Source organism: Equus przewalskii, chromosome 17 (genome assembly GCF_037783145.1).
Source record: "Equus przewalskii isolate Varuska chromosome 17, EquPr2, whole genome shotgun sequence".
NCBI classification, from domain to species: Eukaryota; Metazoa; Chordata; class Mammalia; order Perissodactyla; family Equidae; genus Equus; species Equus przewalskii.
Genome location: NC_091847.1, coordinates 45,693,409 through 45,713,747, shown reverse-complemented (window position 1 = coordinate 45,713,747; position 20,339 = coordinate 45,693,409). Strand labels below are relative to the sequence as shown.

The 20,339-nt window shown below is 39.7% G+C and overlaps 1 protein-coding gene across 8 annotated transcripts in view; it reads left to right on the top strand.

Annotated features, from left to right (window-relative positions):
* The window catches only part of SCN1A (sodium voltage-gated channel alpha subunit 1), a 147,601-nt gene that overhangs the window by 4,753 nt on the left and 122,509 nt on the right, over positions 1–20,339 (top strand). For 3 of the 8 annotated variants that reach the window (XM_070581522.1, XM_070581519.1, XM_070581516.1), the window contains exon 1: positions 15,369–15,732. The exons of 3 other annotated variants lie outside the window; for them this stretch is intronic. The gene's annotated coding sequence lies outside the window, so the exon portion shown is untranslated. Of the gene's footprint in view, positions 1–15,368; positions 15,733–15,917; positions 16,575–20,339 lie in introns of those variants that run through there. 2 more of the 8 variants (XM_070581521.1, XM_070581518.1) reach the window with 1 other exon arrangement.

The following is a 20,339-nucleotide window of genomic DNA, read 5'->3' as shown; positions in this document are numbered from 1 at the left end:
GTCACATGTATTATGTCACTTAACGCTCTCAAAGTCTCCATGAGGATCGGATTATGCTCCCACTTAAGAGATGACACTGAATTCAATTTAACCTAAACTTCAGCTTTAGCAGTTACTGCACTGACCCGGCCATCTGCTCTGTCTTCACAAGACCAAGTGGAGCCACAGCAACAGACCATCTCTTTTCACCAGTACATCCCAGCCCATGGCACAATGTTGGGCATATACTGAGTCTCAGTAAATGTTTATTGAATGAATGTTGAATTAATTATCATTGCTATCTAGTTCCTTTATATTTTGGACTTTACATAACATTTTTCAACCTAGTCAATTAAAAAAATAAATAAATAAAAATTAAATTACAGCAAATTGCAAATGAGATCTAAAAGGAAAAATCAAATTCCAAAAGGAAAAGATGGATTCCATGGCTGCAATACATTTGGAAATCTTTGCAACTCTCTATCACTCATGCTACTTTCTTTATTTATCTTGGGAAAAAATCTTTTGGGTTTGATATAGAGACTTTCTCAGACTTACAACCTGAAAAATTATTGCCAATATCAAATGTAAATTCTTCCTTTAAAATATTAGTTTCTCGGGGCTGGCCCCGTGGCCGAGTGGTTAAGTTCGTGCACTCCGCTGCAGGTGGCCCAGTGTTTCGTTGGTTCGAATCCTGGGCGCGGACATGGCACTGCTCATCAAACCACGCTGAGGCAGCATCCCACATGCCACAACTAGGTGGACCCACAACGAAGAATATACAACTATGTAACGGGGGGCTTTGGGGAGAAAAAGGAAAAAAATAAAATCTTTAAAAAAAAAAAATATTAGTTTCCCAATGCCAAGATCACATAGTTACTTGCAACTTTACTTGATCTTACAGTAAATACCCAAGAAGAACTTGAAAGATCTTTTCTTCTATTTTAGAATATTAATCATAAAAATTAATTCAATAATAGAGCCTAATTAAAACACATATTAAATACAATGAAATCCAAATGAACTGATAGTACGTGTGAATTCCATTTTTTCTGAAGCTGTAACTCAGCTCAACGTTAAATGGAAGTTCTCAATCTGTATCCTACCCTAGCAGAGTTCCGGGAGGAAATTTGTTGTCAGACAATCCCGTTCCTTACCACTGGTTAGCTCTGTGACCACAGGCAATTTCTTTAACCTCTCTGAGAATCTGAGTTTCTTCAGCTGCCTTATCTCCTCATCAGAATTTTAAAAAGATAATGTATGTCAAGTAGTTTATTTCAGTGTCTTTCAGATAATTAAAAGTGTTCAGAAAATAATAGTTTATGATTATAATTGGCATCATATACTCCCAAATATACAGAGCTTCTCAGGGAGTCCTCCTAGTGTCTTCTGAGCAACTAGGACATCCATATCAAGATCTGAGACTCAAAAGATGCTGGATTCAAGGACGAATGTTCCAAGAACTGGTAGTTAGGCAGCACAAGACTAACGATGGATGAATACTTGAAATCTTTCACTTGGTCCTTAAATATACTTTTTGAAATGCAACATTCTAAGATAATTAACTAGCCATATGTCCAGTTTTTTAAATTATTTTTTCTAAAATCTAAGCTCCCGTTCTTAAAAAACTATATTATCAGGGTAAATAATCCTTTGAGAGATATGAAAAGCCTAGGAAATGGTAGAAATTTTTCTTCACAGTGGAAGGAACAACTATTGGGAAGAAAAGAAAATGTTACTGGAAAAAAATTTTGAATTAGACTAATTTTACTTATTTTGAAAAGCAATTTGGACCTAAAGATAAAGCACACAAATCTCTACAGACCTAAGGTAAATTCTTTGACAACTGAGAGCGTGAATTAAATAATTTCTCAGATTTTTTCTAATTCTAACATTCTGTGTAAATAAGTTCAATTCTGGAACATGATCACCCAAATAACAACCAAATCCAAGATGACTAGATTTAACAGACCCATTTCATATATCTATTGATAATTAAAGACATATAAGTGACTCAATTTTGGCATTTTCCTCATTATCCTAAAAAGGTTTCATTAGTCGCATATGTCTTATGATCTGGATTTTGTTTGATTAGTATGCTGGTTTGTGAAAAATTATTTCTTATTTTTTTAAAAAATGAATTTATAGTTTTTTAATAAATTGGCATTATATTTAGTTTTCATGTCCAACAAGTGAAGCAATGAAATAGGATATCTAAAAGAGTTGTTGTCAACGTTCTGTTGGGACTGTCTCATTTGGGGATGCAAGGAAAATAGAACAGGTGTCAATCTTCCATATGAACTCTCATAAGAATAATATTGTGACCATCTAATATTGGGAGAAGGGAGGGTGGCAGTAATAGTAAGAGAGTTTTGGTTTCAATATACAGTTTCTAGTAAAATCATAATAGAAAACTTTATATTAGCACAATTGGGACAACAGAAAGAAAAGAAATGTTTTGGCCTCCAGATTTACTAAACATTGTCCTCCTGACAATTAGCCAACCACACTCACCTTGGCTAAAGTAGGTTTTAGGAGAAAATAAGCCAATCATAAGGCTATTGCTAGTATTAGTCAATGCCTTGACAGGAAATAAAATAGATGGCTCCCTCAAACTGATGGAAAGAAAAAACAAAATATTTGGTTTTAACTTTTCAACACCATATTCGTCTGTTTTCCTCGGGAACTGGTTCCAGCTTTTCTTCTGTAGCAGGTGTGCTAGATCCTGTGTGATCTGGCCATCTGCCCATCCGTCCAAACTTTAGCCACATCCACAGACCCAACCTTACACCTGTCTGTACGCGATATCCCATCTTCTTAAAAAGCACGTTTTCTTTGTTCTCTACACATCTTTGTGTACCTCCTAGAAAACGTCTATGGGAAACTCCCAGTGAAGTCAAGACTTGGCCTAGATATCACTTCCCAGTTAAAAAAGAAAAGTTTGATAATTCCTGCTGATGGTAGAGGTGTGAGAAACAGGTATCTAATGCTATTGCTGGAATATAAAATGTTGCCACCCTTTTGAGGGAAGTCTAGCCATATCTACCAAAGTTAAAAGTTTGTACCCTTCTACTTAGCAGAGCCATTTCCTGAGAATGTAGCCTACAGAAAAACTTGGTACAAGTGGGAAAAGTGTTTCTAAAATGATGCTTACACTAGCCTTGTTTGAAATAGAAAAAACAAAACAAACAAATAAAAAACCTGTAAATAATATGTGTTTATCATTTGAGGACTGATTAAGTAAGTTTTGGTATTTTGGTGTATCTGTTTATATAAATACTGAAATACTGTAAATAATAACAAGGTAAGAGTTTCAAGATAAGTTATGTAAATCAAACAAGGCATCCATCAATATATATAGTATGATGCCATCTCTGGAAAAAAGATATAAAACATATATATTTCAGATGCCTGGATATACACAAGAAATTTCTGAAAAGTTTTGAAAGGAATTGTTAACAGTGACTGACTGCAGAATGGGCCTGGGGGAAGAGAAACTGGAAAGCTAATTTTTACTTAAAGGCTCACAATGGACAATTGACATACAAAATGTTACTGGAAGCTAGGTTAGCAGTTTGCTTGGTTGAAGACAAAAAGGGGTACCTGATTCAGTCTGTACAAGCAGGGCTTCCAAAATTGCGCAGGAGTGCTTGGGTAATGGAGAGCATGGCAGAGTGGCTGATGTACGCGTTCTGGTGCAGAGGGAAGTGGGCTGAAAGAGCCGAGGCCGGCCGTGAAGGTCATTGCCAACTGTACTCTGCAGCCCTACTTCTCAAACTTTAATGTGTGCAGGAATCACTTGGGGATCTTGTTAAAACGCAAATTCTACCTTAGCAGGGAGAAGTGGAGCCCAAAATTCTGCATTTTGGCGAGCTCCCAAGAGATGCCCATGCTGCTAGTTCACTGCCACACTTCGAGAAGCAAGGCTTTAAAACTTAGGAAGTGTCATGTTTTTGTGTGATTGGTGTCTTCAAAGATATCAAGCAGAGCCAGAAAGCACTTGTTTTTAGAAAATGAGTCAAGAAAAAAACACCTCCTTGAGTATGATGTTTGCAACACGAAGCTTTGCCAAAGCACTCCTATTGTCAAATGTTCGTGGTCAGCAGTTCTGCTTTTTTAGCCTGTCCCTTTTTAACAAATGTAGCCTTCTGGAAACTAAAGCATTGCCAGATTGAAGCAAGCTACTCCCCTCCACTCCTCAAGTGTTTAGTTGATTTGTTGACTCGGTGAGAGTATTTCCAAACATAGTTCCATTGTTTCACACTCTGTGGAAGATTGAAGAATCCAAAACAAGTGAGAAGGAAGAGCTGCCATCTGCCACCCTCCCACTCTGCCACACGCCGCCCCCCAATATGTTTGGCAGAAATCCAGGCTGTAGATCTACCACACACCTAGAAACTATCCTGGGTTGGCCACATGTAGAAATACCTTTCCTCCATCACATCCTGTGTGAGCGTAACATGATGTAATCCAGAGCACCAAGGAGCAGCTGTGTCATCTCCCACTTATTTGCCTTTGAACTTAGAGCCCAGAGACATACCACTGTGATTTAATAATGTGAATAATATGATATAAAACTCTCTAACCTTATATAAAACAACACAGTGTGAACTCATGGTAATATTAGGTACTTTGGAAACTGTGCTGACTTCAAAACCACACTTAATCATCTCCTTACTGTGCAACCTTGGCCAAGTTACTCAACAATTCTGAGTCTCAGTTCGCTCATCTATAAAACCATGATCATAATAATAGTATCTATTTCATGAGACTGTTGTGAAGTTTTAATTACTATTCCTCTTAAATCATTTTAAGAATTTGAAAATAGTAATGTTTGAATAACAAAATATTTGTTTCTGAGTACCTACCATATACTAGGCACTGTGCTAAGGGTAAAAGTATTAAACAGAACCATCTTATAAAGATTTTACTCATCTCTGTAAAATGGTTTAAATTCATGTTTATTTGTTTATTTGTTTTAAAGATTGGCACCTGAGCTGACAACTCTTGCCAATATTCCTTTTTTTTTCTGCTTTTCCTCCCCAAATCCCCCCAGTACATAGTTGAATATTTTTAGTTGTGGGTCCTTCTGGTTGTGGCATGTGGGACGCTGCCTCAGCATGGCCTGATGAGAGGTGCCATGTCTGCACCCAGGATCCAAACCAGCGAAACCCTGGGCCGCCTGAAGCGGAGCGCGTGACCTTAACGACTCGGCCGCAGGCCGGCCCCATGTGTTTCTTTTTTAAGGAAAGAGAAAAACGTGTTTTTAGAGAGAAGATGGGACATGTCCTTTCCCCCCACTTCCCAACAGCCCTTCACATCTGGTAGAACTTGCAAGTTATCCTGCCTATGCTTGCAAAGGAATGGAAGTTTTAATCGAGAGAGTGTGAATAAAGGGATTGGACACAGAGCAGGTTTAAGGGAGCCAAAACAAGATGATGCGGCACCCAGTGTCATGCAACAGTAGGGAGGACTAAATGTGCACTTGGAGAGAAGAGCATTTGCAGAGCCCAGCAAGGGCGGTGGCCCTGGGAACAAGGTTGCCCTGGCCTGAGCTGCAGAACTCATGTCCAGGGAAGGGAGTGGTGGGAGGGGTGAGATGTCAGGTAGAAGAGGTTCAGGGACTGGTCAGGAGAAAGACCCTCAGCCCCCAAAGGCCACTTTCCATGGTTAGACATAATCAGACCCTTGTCTCCTGGGTTCCTTTGGGCTCAGCCCGAGGCAGGCATTAGCAGGAAATAGGAAGATCTCAGCCACCACACCCCACCTTCTGGCCTAAAAAAGGAGTTGCATTTTTCTCTGGGAAACCTCCTGTGGGGTATCCCGAAGCGCCAGATCTCACTGGGATCTGGTGTCTTTGCGCCCTCCTCTTGCCTGGGAAGAGCCAGGGGTGGCACTGGCTCTCTCCATTGCTGGTTCCTGGGTGTTTTGTCAATCATCTTAACCTACTTAGTGAATAGTTTCTCTATTGAATTACTTTCATTTAATCCCTTTTGAGTATAGCATCTATTTTCTTGCAGGACCCTGACTGAATCAGAGGTAAAATTTTAGAACAACAGATGTTTCATGGACAGGTAGCTCTGTTGTGACACCCTAGAGAGCAGACTCCAGGCAGATGAAGATGTGAATAAAGGTACTGCTGTCTTGGGGAGCAGAAGAGAGAGTGACAGGAAAGCAGAAAAGAAGAGACACAAAGTTAACAAACAGCTAAGTATCTATATATATATAATAGATATATAAAAGAGCTGAAATACATATATACATAAAACCTTAGAAGTAACTACCATGTGAAGTAGGGCAAATGACTTCTGAGTTTCATCATTGCTGAAGTCATGGAAAGATCCACATTTTGTATTTGCTTAGTTGCAGAAAGAGTAAGGAGAACAAAAATGTAAATGGTCACATCCCTATGTGTTAATTAAAGAGGGGCAGACCAGAAGGAGCCCTTTCCTGCTTATCCAGCCTACTGTTCCGCACAAAGAGGAGAAATACGTTACTTTTATGTAGTGATAAAAACCAGAATGTAAAAGACTTTCAAAGAGAACGAGTGGAGCATGGAAAGAAGTAAAAGGGTCTCTGAGCTTCCTAATGTATCAAATGCCATGGAAAATATTGAGACAAAGTGGTTGAGCCATTTCATCATCCCATAACGAGTAGAGAAATCTGTTTGCCTTTCATCCGACCACAGAAGACCAGGTAGGGAAGACTTGCCATTAAGCATGAGAGTGCTGCTGCCTAGCACCTCTCTCCCACCCTCGAGTCTAAAGGGATCCCAGGCATGAGTGAGACATTTTAGTGATCTGCTATCTGATACGAGTATGGGCAATCCCAGAAGCAGCAACTCAGCTCACGGGCTCCCAAATTTCCAAGGCATTCTAGGAAGACCAGGGTAAATGTAACTACCATCTGGCTTTCCACGAGTCTTCCCCACTCATTTGCCAATCTCTTCTAAAGAATTTGAAGCCCTGAAGTGGCCCTGACAGACTTCTGTCCATTATTTGGCCCACAGTGGAATTCTTGCTTTTCCCAAGGAAAGAAAGAGGAAGAGACATAATCACATATGATTTGTGTGAGCTTTTAAATGGATTTCTGAAGACTGAAACTGTTTAGGGATGTGTGAAAAGTGTTAATCTCCACAGAAACATGGCAGCACCTAATTCTAATGACACTTGCATACGTTACCAGTAGTTTGGCTATGCTCTTGACAAAGTCATGGCTTTCTGCCTTTGAACACAAAAGGAAAAAGACGGTAAGAATTCTTTAGGGAAAGGGGAACTACGTGTTTGCTTATGTTAAGTTATAGCAAAGTTCAGTTTTATTCTGTAAATAAAGAGTTGTCTTCATAAATATCAGCTTTTCCTTTAGTATAAAGAAAGCCCTTTTCATTAAAAAAAAAACCCCGAATTAAACCTCTTCAACATGTACACAAGTGATGTGGTTGATTTAAAGATATATTAAAATGGAAAACTGATGTTTGGGTTCTAATAAGTAATCAACTATATTTTTCTTAGCACAAGAGTTAGCTGACTCCTCTTTGCAAAGATGGGAAAATTGCTGCATGAAATAGACCCTGTAAAAACCCAAGCATAATGTGTGATTGACTTAAGAGGATGGGAAAGATCACATGTGAGCAGAGAATAGAACCAGCACAGTAACGGTTTTTTTTATGATTGGTCATGCATTTTTAAAAAATTTAATTTATGTTTCTTTTCTGTCTTTATCCTCCTGTGGCAGTAGATATGGACATAATGCTTTAAATATTATGATGTACTTTGATCTTGTTTCAAGAGCCAAAGCTTTATGAAGACTTCATATATTTAAAGAAAGAGGCACAAAGCTCAGGCATGTGAAACATTATATTTTGTCTCCATTTATGAAAGATAACTGCCACATAAATATGGTTTATCAGCCTAAAGAAACAGAAAATATATTTTTAGATTACATTTTGGCTTTACAAAGAAATTCTAGAACTTCAAGACCATTTGCTCTCTTTGGACCTGCACTCCTGAAAACTGTCAGTGTTAGACTCTTGAGTACCTGGTGCTCATGTCCTTGAGCTTGAACACTTTGTGGTTAATATTTAAGATCAGCATGTGGAGCTAGACTGAAGGACGATCACTGTCTTTACCATTTGCTAAAACCAATGTTGGTTAGTCCATCACCTTCTCAAACAGTAACTGCAATCTTACACTCCATCACATCCATCTCTCTGTCAAAACATGAGTGAAAATCAGTTGTGGCATATCTAGAAATACTCCACTCACTTCCATTTTGCTCCTTATGTGCTGAGGCACCTACTCGATATTAATTTCCTTCATAGTTAGATTGTGGAAAAAATTTGAATGGACTTTTGTGGCATAAAACTAGCTGTGTGACCTTGCATAAGTCCCATCACTTCTCTTGCCATCATTCCTCCTATCTAAAACAAGAACCCTTGTCTGGATGATCTATGAGAACTTTCCAGCAACACAATTCCTCAAGGATTATCATCTCCTTAAAGCAGTGGTATAGATTTATGTCAGTTGACATTCTGTTTTATGAAGTTTAAAAAGTTATTTTAGCCTACCTGTAAATTTTAGTGGAATTTCATTCTGGGATTTTGATTCATCAGTAGTCAGCAGATGTCATCAGCTCATCTTCAGAAAATACCTTAATTCAAACACAGACACTGGGATACGTTTGGGGAATAAAATAATAAATAAGACATAGTTCTTGCTCCCAAAGGGACTATGGGGTGGGGTCAGGTGGTGGGGAGGTGCACAGAGAAAGCGTGGAGGGAATGTGGTCAGAGAGAAGGTCTCTGAGCAGAGGAAATGAAGGAAGCAAAGTATTGAAGGTATGATGGCTCCTGGTTTATTTAGGAAAAGGCAAAGAGTTTGTTGTTATGAGAAATGACCTTGATGTCATCCTCAATAAATATTGATATTGTGCTATGACAATTTAACTGAAGAAAAAAGACCAAAAATAAACCAGGCCCCCAAATAATAAAGGATTTAAAATTGAAAATTCATACAGAACACTAAAGTGACTTTTTTTATTGAGATGTAATTGACATATAACGTATTGGTTTTAGGTGTACAGCATAATGATTTGATATATGTATATACTGTGAAATGATAAAGTGACTTTTAAATTGTTGCTTAGGTAGTTGTAAATAAAGGAAGAACTTATAGGAAATGATAAAAAGTAGTTTTGTAATTTAATACCCATTTTGAACCAATATTGCAATGCTGACCTCATCAGATAAACATCTATATATTTAATTCCCCTTTGAGAAATCAGTTTTGTGTATTACTATATCTTGTCCATAAAACCTATTTATTTGGTTTAGGAATACCATTGTTTCCTTTTCCAACACCAATGGCTGCCTATGTAATTGAAAGGAAATTGCAGGAAATCTTCCAACAAGATGTAACTGAATCCCAGGAAATGATTGTCTGAGGATTTATAATTGAATTCTGGCTTTGATTGCTTTGGATGGAATGGCAGAGAAGGCATGGGGAGACTGGGAGATCTCAGGATCTGCATCAGAATCCCACAACCTCCCTCTCTTACTCTCTTATTTTAAAATACAACATAGTGATGAGATAGGAAAAATCCTTACCCTTCATTTTTCTCCACTACCAGAAAGAGAGAGAAAATCAGGAGTAATTTTAATGATTTTTTTAAAGAAACTTTTAATAAAGTTCTAAATATTTCTCTGTGTACCCACAAACACACTGATGCTAGAGGCACTAGAGAAATAAAATCAGTAAGAAAAACAATTCCAGTTATTTAGGCTCAATATACCGCAGGTGATTTAAACAATGGCAATCTATGAGTGAAAACTCACAAGCCTAGAATAGCTTTGATTTAGTAAATTCAAGAGGGAAGGCCCTCAAATATTTTGATATCATATTTGAAAAAATAGCCGAAGTTTTTTTGGTATGATGTATGGACTTTACCAGTTTCCAATGTCTACCTTCTAGTACTGACAAGACACTCGGAAACCAATAGGCCAATTTTGTAAATTGTAACTTTAAACTTGCTGAAAAATTAGTTGGCTCTAGTTCTAAAAGAGGTTCTTAATTGCAGTTTCTGCATTTATTTATCTAATAGCAGGTAAATTCCACATTCATTTGAGGCTCATTTTCAAAAGGACAAATTAACCTGAAAAGTAAAGATAAGAGTTCATTATTTTCTTCTAGGAAATGGTTTCTGTTTCTGAAATAGTGGCTGCTAAAGGCACTGTGTTAGTAAATGGTTGGGGCACAGGAAAGACTTGGTAGTAAATGTTTGCACAATGCTGCATGTACAAAAAAAGTACTGGGAAATTCACATCCACAAAAGCAAAGTCCTGAAGTGGTAAATTACATTTATTGTGGGATCATATCAGTACTGTGCTTTAGCTGAGTTCCACTTTCCCACCACAAGGGGCAAAGCCAGGATTTGAAGCCAGGTAATGACACAGTGGTCCTGTTGGTTTACAATCATAAAGTCTGGCTTCAGATTCTGGCTCTGGCACTTTCTATTGATGTTGGAATCACTCACCACATTGTCCAAAGACCTGCCACCACTTGCAGCCTTTGTGGCATCACCATTATATCCTCTGGGTCACCATGCCAAGGTCAGACCATTGCCCAAGTTCAACTCCAGACACCAGCATCCAGACCCCTTTCCTTCAGGGAGGAACCCAGCTCATGGAACCTAGATTCCCAAACAAATCACAGGAGAATCTGGAAACATATTCTGCCCTAAAACTCAAATGTCATTTATAACTCTGAGCAAGGGAATCCAGAATTCAGAACATAATGAATTGAACATTACTTTGCAAAATTTTTAGCCAAAGATCAAGGATGACCCCCTTCTCCCTGCCGGGCCCCAAGTTACTTAACAGTTAATTAAGTTTTTATAAAGCAGCTGACTAAAAGGTTCAGAACTCCAAGAGATGGACACCCAGTAGAAACTTTTGATAACAAATTCCCTTTAATTTTGTTGGGACCCAGGGCAGGCCCCCCCAAAATATCCCACAATGGTATATTAATTATTTTTAATTAAGGTTAATGAGAAGCGAAGAGGGCATTCTGACCCTCCCATCTCTGTTCCCCTGAAGGCCAGAAATCAATCTCGCCTGTGAAAGGAGCTCTCCCCGGTGAAAGGAGCTCTCCCCGGTGAAAGGAGCTCTCCCCGGCATCCTTCTCCCCAGAGCTGGGGATTCAGGACCGAGAAGCCCGCACAGACAAACCCTGCTAATTGACTACTTCCAGCCTAAACTCTGCTTAAATTCCTCACTATTTACATACCCCAAACCTAAGTGTCTTTGTCCTGTCAGTTCTTCACAAATCCATTGTTTCTTTGTGTAAAAGATATATGTATTCTGCCTGGCTTGTTCACTCTTCAAGCATCATTCCTTTATGGGCTCCAATACCTGTGTATAAAACTGGGTTTTTCTCCTGTTAATCTGGTCTTGTGTCAATTTTACTATTAGTCCAGCCGTAAGAACGCAAGAAAGGAAAAAAGCAGTTTCTCCCTCACCCTGACATTTTCTATACAAGAACATATTACGTTTAGATATGAATCACACTGACTCTTCAGTCTTCTGATGTTGCACTCTCCCTTGAACTCTTTCAAAGTTCTAATCGCAACAGAAGAGTCTCCTGTCTTAGAACTCACAGACAAGAAGCCCTGGCACAGCTTTTTCCATCTGAGTTACTTCTCTTCCTTTTTTTTTTTTTTTTTTTGGTGAGGAAGATTAGCCCTGAGCTAACAATTGTGCCAGTCTTCCTCTACTTTGTACATGGGATGCCTCCGCAGCATGGCTGACAAGTGGAGTACATCCGTGCCTGTGAAGCGGAGTGCATGAACTTGACCACTATGCCATGGGACAGGCCCCCTTTCTTCCTCTTTAACACTCAAGATTTATTGACAGCAAGGATGTCCCATTATAGTATTCTTTTTCTCTTTTGGGCACTGAGCAGTGAACTGAGGCTGCCAGCCCCCAACAAAGCTACGCTAAAGTAACATTCCAGTTCTCATGACAGAAAGAACCCTTTAAAGGCTAAAGAACATCTTATGCTTTCATTCTCTTTGCCTTGTTAGAAACTCTCTCATAGGAAAGGTGCAGGCCAAGCTTCTTAGTCAGTTTAGCAACCATGCATTCACAGGTTGAAGACATGTTGTCACATAGGAAGTAGCCAGTATATTCCTTCCACCTTCTGAGACAAGACTACAGAGGATCTCCTGTCCTAATGAATGACTAATATCAAGGGTGGGAAGAAAAGGGGGAAGATTACCTTTTCATGCTTTGAAACTGGAAACACAACAGCGAGAAAGAGGAAATTATATCTCAGTAAATGAACTTGCTGCACACAGATAAATAAAATGGAGAACTGGTTCCACAGGGAGTTCATAATCTGGGAGGCAAATAAGATATGTACATAAAACTCTCAGCCCATCAAAAGGGACAAGTGCAATAACGTTATAAGGTAGTACAGATAAAGTTTCATTTTAATTTATCTTTTGCCAACTTTTATAAATATGTGATTTTAAGTGTATACTACACTAATTTAATAAAAATCTCACATTTTGCCTTATGCCAGGTCTTTCAATTTAACAAATAACCATATTCCACAAAATAAAACATGAAGTTGTTTTGTAATTAACAACAACAAGAAAAAGGATTCTATCTACTGAGAAGACAAGAAAGACATTAAAGAAGAACGAATATGTGACCTAAGACATTGGTAGAATTTTCCAGATGCAGATCGGGGGAAGGCCTGTCAAGAGAAGTGAAGATTATGAACACAGAGACAGAGGTGGAAGGGTGACGTGTGCATTGAAACAGCGTACCTTTCCACTTATCTAAAGGGTCAGAGTAAACTCCACTGATGGAGGGATTTTGATCTGGTTTGTTCACTGATGTAACTTCAGTGTCTGAAAAAGTGCCTGGCATATCGCAGGAGCTTGAAGAAGTCAATAAATGAAGTGTCAGATGCCCAGAATATGAGATGTACTTGATAGTTTTCCAGGGCTAGGGCATTTGGCTTCCTGCAGTGAGTGAACCGGTTAGGACTCCACAAAGTAACAGAAATCTAGCCCAACTAAGCAAAAATGGAGTCTTTTTGTGTCTCTCATGTAACCCCCAATCGGGAAAGTATCTGGATCTTGGGAAAGACTGAAGCCAGAAACAGGAAGTCACTGGGAGTTTTCTGGCTCTGTTTTTTGTCACTGCTTCTCCTTCCACACTGGTGTGATCCCTTTCTCCCGGTGCCCTGGCCCACCTGGTCCTGAATCTCCATTGTGAGGGAAGGCTGGCCCCCACAGCTGCCAGAATCACAGGCAGCTGTTCTCTTTGGCTGGGTCAGGAGATCCCGCTCTCGTCCACGGTAGCCAGGAGTACAGGTTCACCTCTGGGGATCAGGGAGGGAGAGCTGCTAAAAGGACTGTTACGCGCAGATACTCAAAAAACTGACCCCTATAATAAGCACCTAGAAGGCATTAAAAGCATGCAGCCAAGGATATTTTTATTTTTTGCCTGTATATCTAAGCCATAAGCACTATGCATAGAGAATATGTTAGTCTACAATTAAAAAAATACTGCCTGTTAGTTCACATATTTCCCACTTCTTCTTCATCTCTAACATCCTGGTAATTATTTACCAAATATTGATCAGCTGTCTCTCTAGCTCCTTTCACATTGCCCCGACTCTACTAGAAACAGAAGAACACTGTTTCCCAGACATTGAATAACTATAATGAACATGTTCATGCTTGATTGGCTCTCATGAAAGTACAGGGTTTTTGAGCTCAGACAAGAAATGATCTCACTCAATTCTTTCTTTCATAGATGAAAAGATGAGTAATTTATTTAAGGGTTAGTAAATGTTTTGTGAACATAGAAATAAGATGTACATTCCTGGGCGCTGGCCCGGTGGCCGAGTGGTTGAGTTCGCGTGCTCCGCTGCAGGCGGCCCAATGTTTCATTGGTTCGAATCCTGGGCGTGGACATGGTACTGCTCGTCAAGCCACGCTGAGGCAGCGTCCCACATGCCGCAACTAGAAGGACCCACAACGTAGAATATACAACTATGTACTGGGGGGCTTTGGGGAGAGAAATGAAAAAAATAAAATCTTAAAAAAAAAAAAAGAAGATGTACATTCCTGTGATTCTAGAACAGGGAAAGAAAGGTGGACTTTTGAGTATGTTGCAAAGAATAAATGAATTTTGGGACCAAGAAGCTTAGTTTTATTGCTTTGCAAACTATGTGTGGCCTTCAATAAATCTCAACAAGACTCAGAAAGCCTTGGTATTCTCAATTGTACAATGGGAATAATTATAATAATATTAATAGGATCTATGGCACCATCCTGTAGTAAGCAATAGAAAAGTTAAGTATTGGAGGTGATGTCATTGAATAAATGGTAAAGTGCATTCAAGATAGTGACCAACAATAAATGTGTTAGTTGGAAGGCAACCAGGATGAAATATTTATTGCAAATTACCACAAATGACTAATCTACACAGAGTTAGTTGTGAGCTTATGCATCACTAAATGTTAAAGACAATGTCCGTTTTAAAGTACAGTATATAACACAAAAATCTATACTCTCAGTTCCTGGAGTTATAGATAGTTTAGCTTAGATTCTCCACTGTCTTAGCAAAAGCTGATATACATGGCTTTCACAATTCTATCAATAGGTAATACTTAAGAGGATTCAAAATCTATATTTGCTTACTAAAACACATTATTATAACTAAGCTTTAGGTTTTGTCCACGAAATGGAAAAACATATTGCAGTAAAAGATAATAAAACTGTAGATATTTAGAGTGGGAAGATAATCTTGTTTAACCTCTAATTACAGACGAAGATGGGGAAAGGTAAGTTTTCATAGAAGAGTTCAGAGACTTGCTCAAAGGCACATGTTCAATAGTGTTGAACTTGAAGTAAAACTCACGTCTTCTCACTCTGAGTTGTTCATTATAATACAGAACCTGCTAGTAAAATGCAATAATAAAATGAGAAAAATTTCAAGTAGATTCGCAATGGAAAGCCATGGAGCTATAATAAAGGGCTACCCAATTTTATTCTGGTGAATAAAAACACAAAGTTCTATTCACAAATTCTATAATTTGTAAAGATAATAGTGATTCATAGTGGGAATAAAGTAACAGTTTTACAAACATAATATGCAAATAATATGCATAAAATGCAAAAACAACACTGAAGTTATTTGCTATCCTTGAAGATAGCTATACTTAGTTTTACGCTTTTCATCTTTGAGTCATTAGGTGTTTGATCTGATAGAGCAATTGGAAATGAAGGAGAGACAAGAGGAAGCAACAGTGAGGGAGCCAAAGGTAGGAAGAGAAAGAACGAAGCTGAGAGAGAAAAGAGGTTGAGAAATACATAAATCCGGCTGGTGCGAAAATATTTAACGTTTGGCCACTAGATGGCGATGTAACGTAAGGTGCTACCTCGACTTTTTTTTTTTTTTTTTTTCAAACAGCTATTTGCTGATTTGTATTAGGTACCATAGAGTGAGGCGAGGATGAAGCCGAGAGGATACTGCAGAGGTCTCTGGTGCATGTGTGTATGTGTGCGTGTGTGTGTTTGTGTATGTGTGTTCTGCCCCAGTGAGACTGCAGCCCTTGTAAATACTTGGTCACCTTTTGCAAGAAGGAATCTGAACAATTGCAACTGAAGGCACAGTTATCATCTGGTTTTGGGAGATGCTGTTCTTCACTGCAGATGGGTAATTTTCCTTTTTATCAGGTAAGCCATCCCGGTTGTTTCGTCGCGGTTTTAGGCATATTCATTCCATATTCCTTTAGGAAAAGAGCTCGTGGAAATACAGTTTGGGTAGAGCAGGAAGTCCATTTTTGTATGTGAATTCGGACCAATGGTCCCCCTCCTCCCCGTCTTCTCCTCCCCTTCTCCTCCTCTTCCCATCCCCCTTCCTCTCTCAACCTTCCTCGAACTGAAATCAGGTTTGTTTTGCAGTTCAGCATTTTGATACAAGATGAGATTCTTTGGCCTGAAATAGCTTGGAAGCTGACCAGTTCTTGCTTTTGCTTGCCTTTCCTATCAGTCTCCTTTTGAAGCCCCCTCGTCACTGGTGCTTTAGAACTGGACTAGCTAGCTGTGAATAGAGGTCATATTGTTCCCAAGGATGGAGCAAAAATTAGATCTCAGTGTTAACCCCACAGGAAGAAAGAAGGCAGTGGGACTGGAAGGCTGGAGTCTAGCATTGCAGGGACGTTTACCCTCCTCAGGCACAGGCTGGGCTTTTGAGGAGAAATCCTTCATGTCTGGGGCAGGAAGGGGACAATGCTTTATTCTCTCTAACTCCGACTGAACCACGCTAGAAAAAAAAAAAAAAAAGGAGCTGGAGGGACGTGGGAAAGAATCCCTTCTTCCATGGAATGCCAAACGGAAGATTGAGTTACTTTTAATCGGACAGAGGTCACTATCAGCAGTGATACTGCAGATGCTCTTCGGTTCCCAGGGTGAACCGTCTTGCTTTTCCAAAGAGCACAAGGAACGTCTCTGGGCGGATGTGAGGCTTTTACAAATGTCTTTGTTATCATGGATTCCCTCCCTCCTACCTGTTTGAGGTATGTGTTTAAAGACACCCCTCCCTTTACTTCTCATATTTCTTTTTGTTCCCTTCAGTTACTTTGACCACTGTCACTCCTCTTTAACAAATGTGTCCAAATAGAGTGGCGGTGGGTGCTTTCTCACGTGTCCGATGAGAGCCGAAGCAAGGTAATATTAGCTCCATCCGTATGTGCATGCGACTCAATATTTCTGAGGTGCAGTCACAAACTTGCAAATTGCCAAACGCTGTTGCCATCACACTTATAAAATGTGGCTTCTTTTTCTGTGGATTTGCAGGTTCACGTGGTATTTCTGATGCGCTAGTGTAGTAACAGAACATATTTCTCCATAAAGCACTTTAAATCATCCCAAGAGGGTGATGCCAAACAGAAACAGGAAAATTCCATGCTGAGGTGGGTGATTCCTGCTTCAGTTGCCCCTATCCAGAGCAGCGGGGAGCGTACCTTTCCTATTTGCTGCAATACCTGGCACACCAGGGTGATGCAACCGGGAGCTTCCGCACGTTCGCCGGCCGTCTGCCACTTTTCTTTCTTCTCATCTGTGCATTTTGGAAGCAGAATAACTATGGCGAAAAACTCCTTTAAATCTCTCGTTTGTGGTGGTTGCTTTTGTAATTGCTGTCAAGACAGTGCATCCCTCTTCTAGGAGCTGTGTTGCAATTTAGGCCTTCCCCCACAGAGCTCCTTGAAGAGATTTTTAGATTGTGTCTATTTTGGGAACATAATGTGTAGACAGGAATGGATGACCACAGAGATTTACAGGAAAACAATTTCGTGGAGAGGGTGAGGTAACATTATAAACCACCAGAACAGAGCACAAGTGGCTGGTTATAGCGCATGAACCCGGCAATAGAATTAGTTTTCTTTAAACTGCCTCCAACTCATTTGTATGGCTTTTTTTCTTCCTTCTTCATATTCTTGTTCTGTTTTGTTCAAATATCTCTTTAAGGCAGCCAGTACATCCAGAATGCTCATACTGGTAAAAATAATATGTTGGATTTTGCTACCAATGCTAATAATTCTATTTACTTGGCCCCCTCTTGCTGGGAAGTTTGCATGTGAAGACTCCCTTATTAGGGCAGTTTCCTTTAAGGCATGGTCAAGAGGGTTTCTCCATGGAGGGGAGGGCACAATCGGAGACCTAATTAATTATGCAGTATCCAGGAAGGCACTGTGGGTCTCAACCAGGATTCTGCATTACCAACCGGAGATACCAGGGGCAAAAGGACAGACTTAGAGGCCCAAGAAGTAAACTCTATTGCCACCTACACAAAGAATGAAAACTCCAGAATCTTACAGAGAAGTCCAGTAAGTAACTAGCTCCTGGTGTAGAGGGCACTGTCAGGGAACCCAGAGATTGCTTCAGAGAGGGAAAATCTAAGAGCACCTTCTCTGGGTGTTGCAGACAAGGAAAGGAAAAATCAGAGGCTGGCTTGGTGTTCCCTCTAGGACGTGACAGACCAGGCAGTCCTCACGAGTTTGTATTGGTATGAGCTTGACACACGAAAGAATCCCTCCAAAATTTAGCCTGGGGACCCATACAAGATATTATTTTCCTCCTAGGTAGTTGGGAGGCTGAATCCATCACTTCCTCCCTGTAAATACCAGGAGCCCAAGGCCTGATCTCTCAGCTACCTGGGGGCAGGGGGGGAAGAGGGGATTACAGTGGAAGGTGGAGAGAGAGTGGGAGTCAGCAATTGAAGCTCTCCCAATCTTCAGCCTCAGGGTCAATGAGGCGGTGAACTGTGAAGCAGTCACTTCCCTTTGAAATTCCGATTAGTCGATTAAGCATGTTTCACAGCCCAATTTAAATTACACTGGTTTAGGGTACGAGTGGGGAAGAGATTTATTCTCAGAGCAATTGTGGTCAGGAAAAAGAAAATAAAACCAGATTTCCCTAAACTGCTCAACACTGTCCTTTTCCAACTTTTTTCTGTTGTCCATACTCCTAGGTTCCCACTTATTAATCATTTTATTCGACAAAGACATACAGCATTTACTCTGTGCCAGCCAGTATTCTGAGAAGTACTTTGCAGTTATTTTCTCATTTAATCCTATGAAAGAAGAGCTATTACTCATCACCATTTTACAGTTGGGGAAACCAAGCACAGTGAGGTTAAGTTAACTTGCCCTTGGTTAGACAGTTACTGAGTGGCAGAGCCCAAACTTGAACCCAGGCAGTCTGGCTGCAGAGTCGGTGCTCTTGACCACTCTTTGTCATCTGTGTGATGGTAGAGCTAAGGCATGGCCCAGGTCGTCAGGATTGAGGTTGGTGCAATCTATACACGGCCAAAATTTCAAAATACTTTGGTTTATATTGAGTGGCTAAATCTACTCCATTCTTTCACTAAAAAAAAAATTGTGCCCTCCTATATTATATGAGAGTCCCTCTTCCAGGTGCCGGAATATGGTAAATAAGACAAAATTCCTGCCTGCATGCTGCTTTCAGTCTAGCGATCGAGTTAGACAGTAGGTGAATCAATGTATAATGAAATATACGTTCCTCGTGGATATACATTCTTTGAAGAAAAATAAAGCACGTAAGGCGACAGTGAGGACGAGAGGGGCATGCAGAGAGAAGCCGATGTTAAAGAGGGGCAGAAAGTGATTTTTATCTGAATGAGGTGAGAGAAGAGTGTTCTGGGCAGAGGGAAGGGAGAAAACACAAAAGCTCCCGAGGGCACAGGTGTCTCACAGGTGTAAGAAATGGCACATGCCTTGTGGGCGATTGTGAGAGCAGAAGAAATGGAAGGAAATGGGCCGACAGGTGACCAGCCAGATGTGTGTGTCTCCGCCAGTGTGCTTAGGGCTCTAAATTCCCCTGGCCTTTATAAAAAGCAAATCGAGGAGCAATGTCAAGACAACTTAGGTCTCCTATTTAATGGTGACAAGTTACTAGGTTAAGAACAAAACAAAATAAAACTAGTCATTTTCACACACACACGCAAGTTTTAACAATTTGTCAAGTTCTGTGAAAATGCGATAGTTCCTAGAATGCAGTGAATTTGGCTCAAAAATGTTTAAAAGATGCTATTTGATGGAAAAAACTGTTTGAGTGAGATTACTGGTTAAGTTGTTATAAACTATCACTTAAAATAAAAAACAGCTCCAGTACCCAGTCAGTCTTGCTTGCGCTTAAGTACTTTCTCCTGAAGTGGCTAAACTGAGGAAGTGCGGCCAGAGAGCAGACGTTAAGGATGGAAACCTGTCTGTACATCCCCTAAAGTGGTCAGGGCACAGTAGGTGCTGAGAGGTGTTCAAAATCCTTTGTTGCAGATAAATTAATATGAATGTGATTTCAAAATAATATGATAAAATGTAAACAGCCGTTTTCAATTTTATCTATATTAAACCTCTGGTTGTTACATTTCTATTCCTTGGAAATTCACATTCTAGTGGTTTATCTTTTTATATTTCCTGGCTATTTGTTGTCATTCCCTCTCAGTTACCTACCAAAATTGTAGTTCCTCTCTAGCAAATGGGAGGTTTTTTTCTAACTTAGAAGAACCCTTGCTTCTTAGTTTATCCCTATAAGTGGTAAAAAGTCCTTACCCTCTCATGTGGCCTCTTCCTCCTTTGATGTTCCATCTACAACCTTGGCTTTCATTTTGATGAAGTATCTCTAATATTTGGCTTTAATTTTTTTCTTCTGTCACTTGTGGTTTTGGTGTCATATATAAGAAACCATTGTTTAATCCAAGGTCATGAAAATTTACTTCTATTTTTTTTTCTACAAGTTTTATAGTTTTAGTTCTTACATTT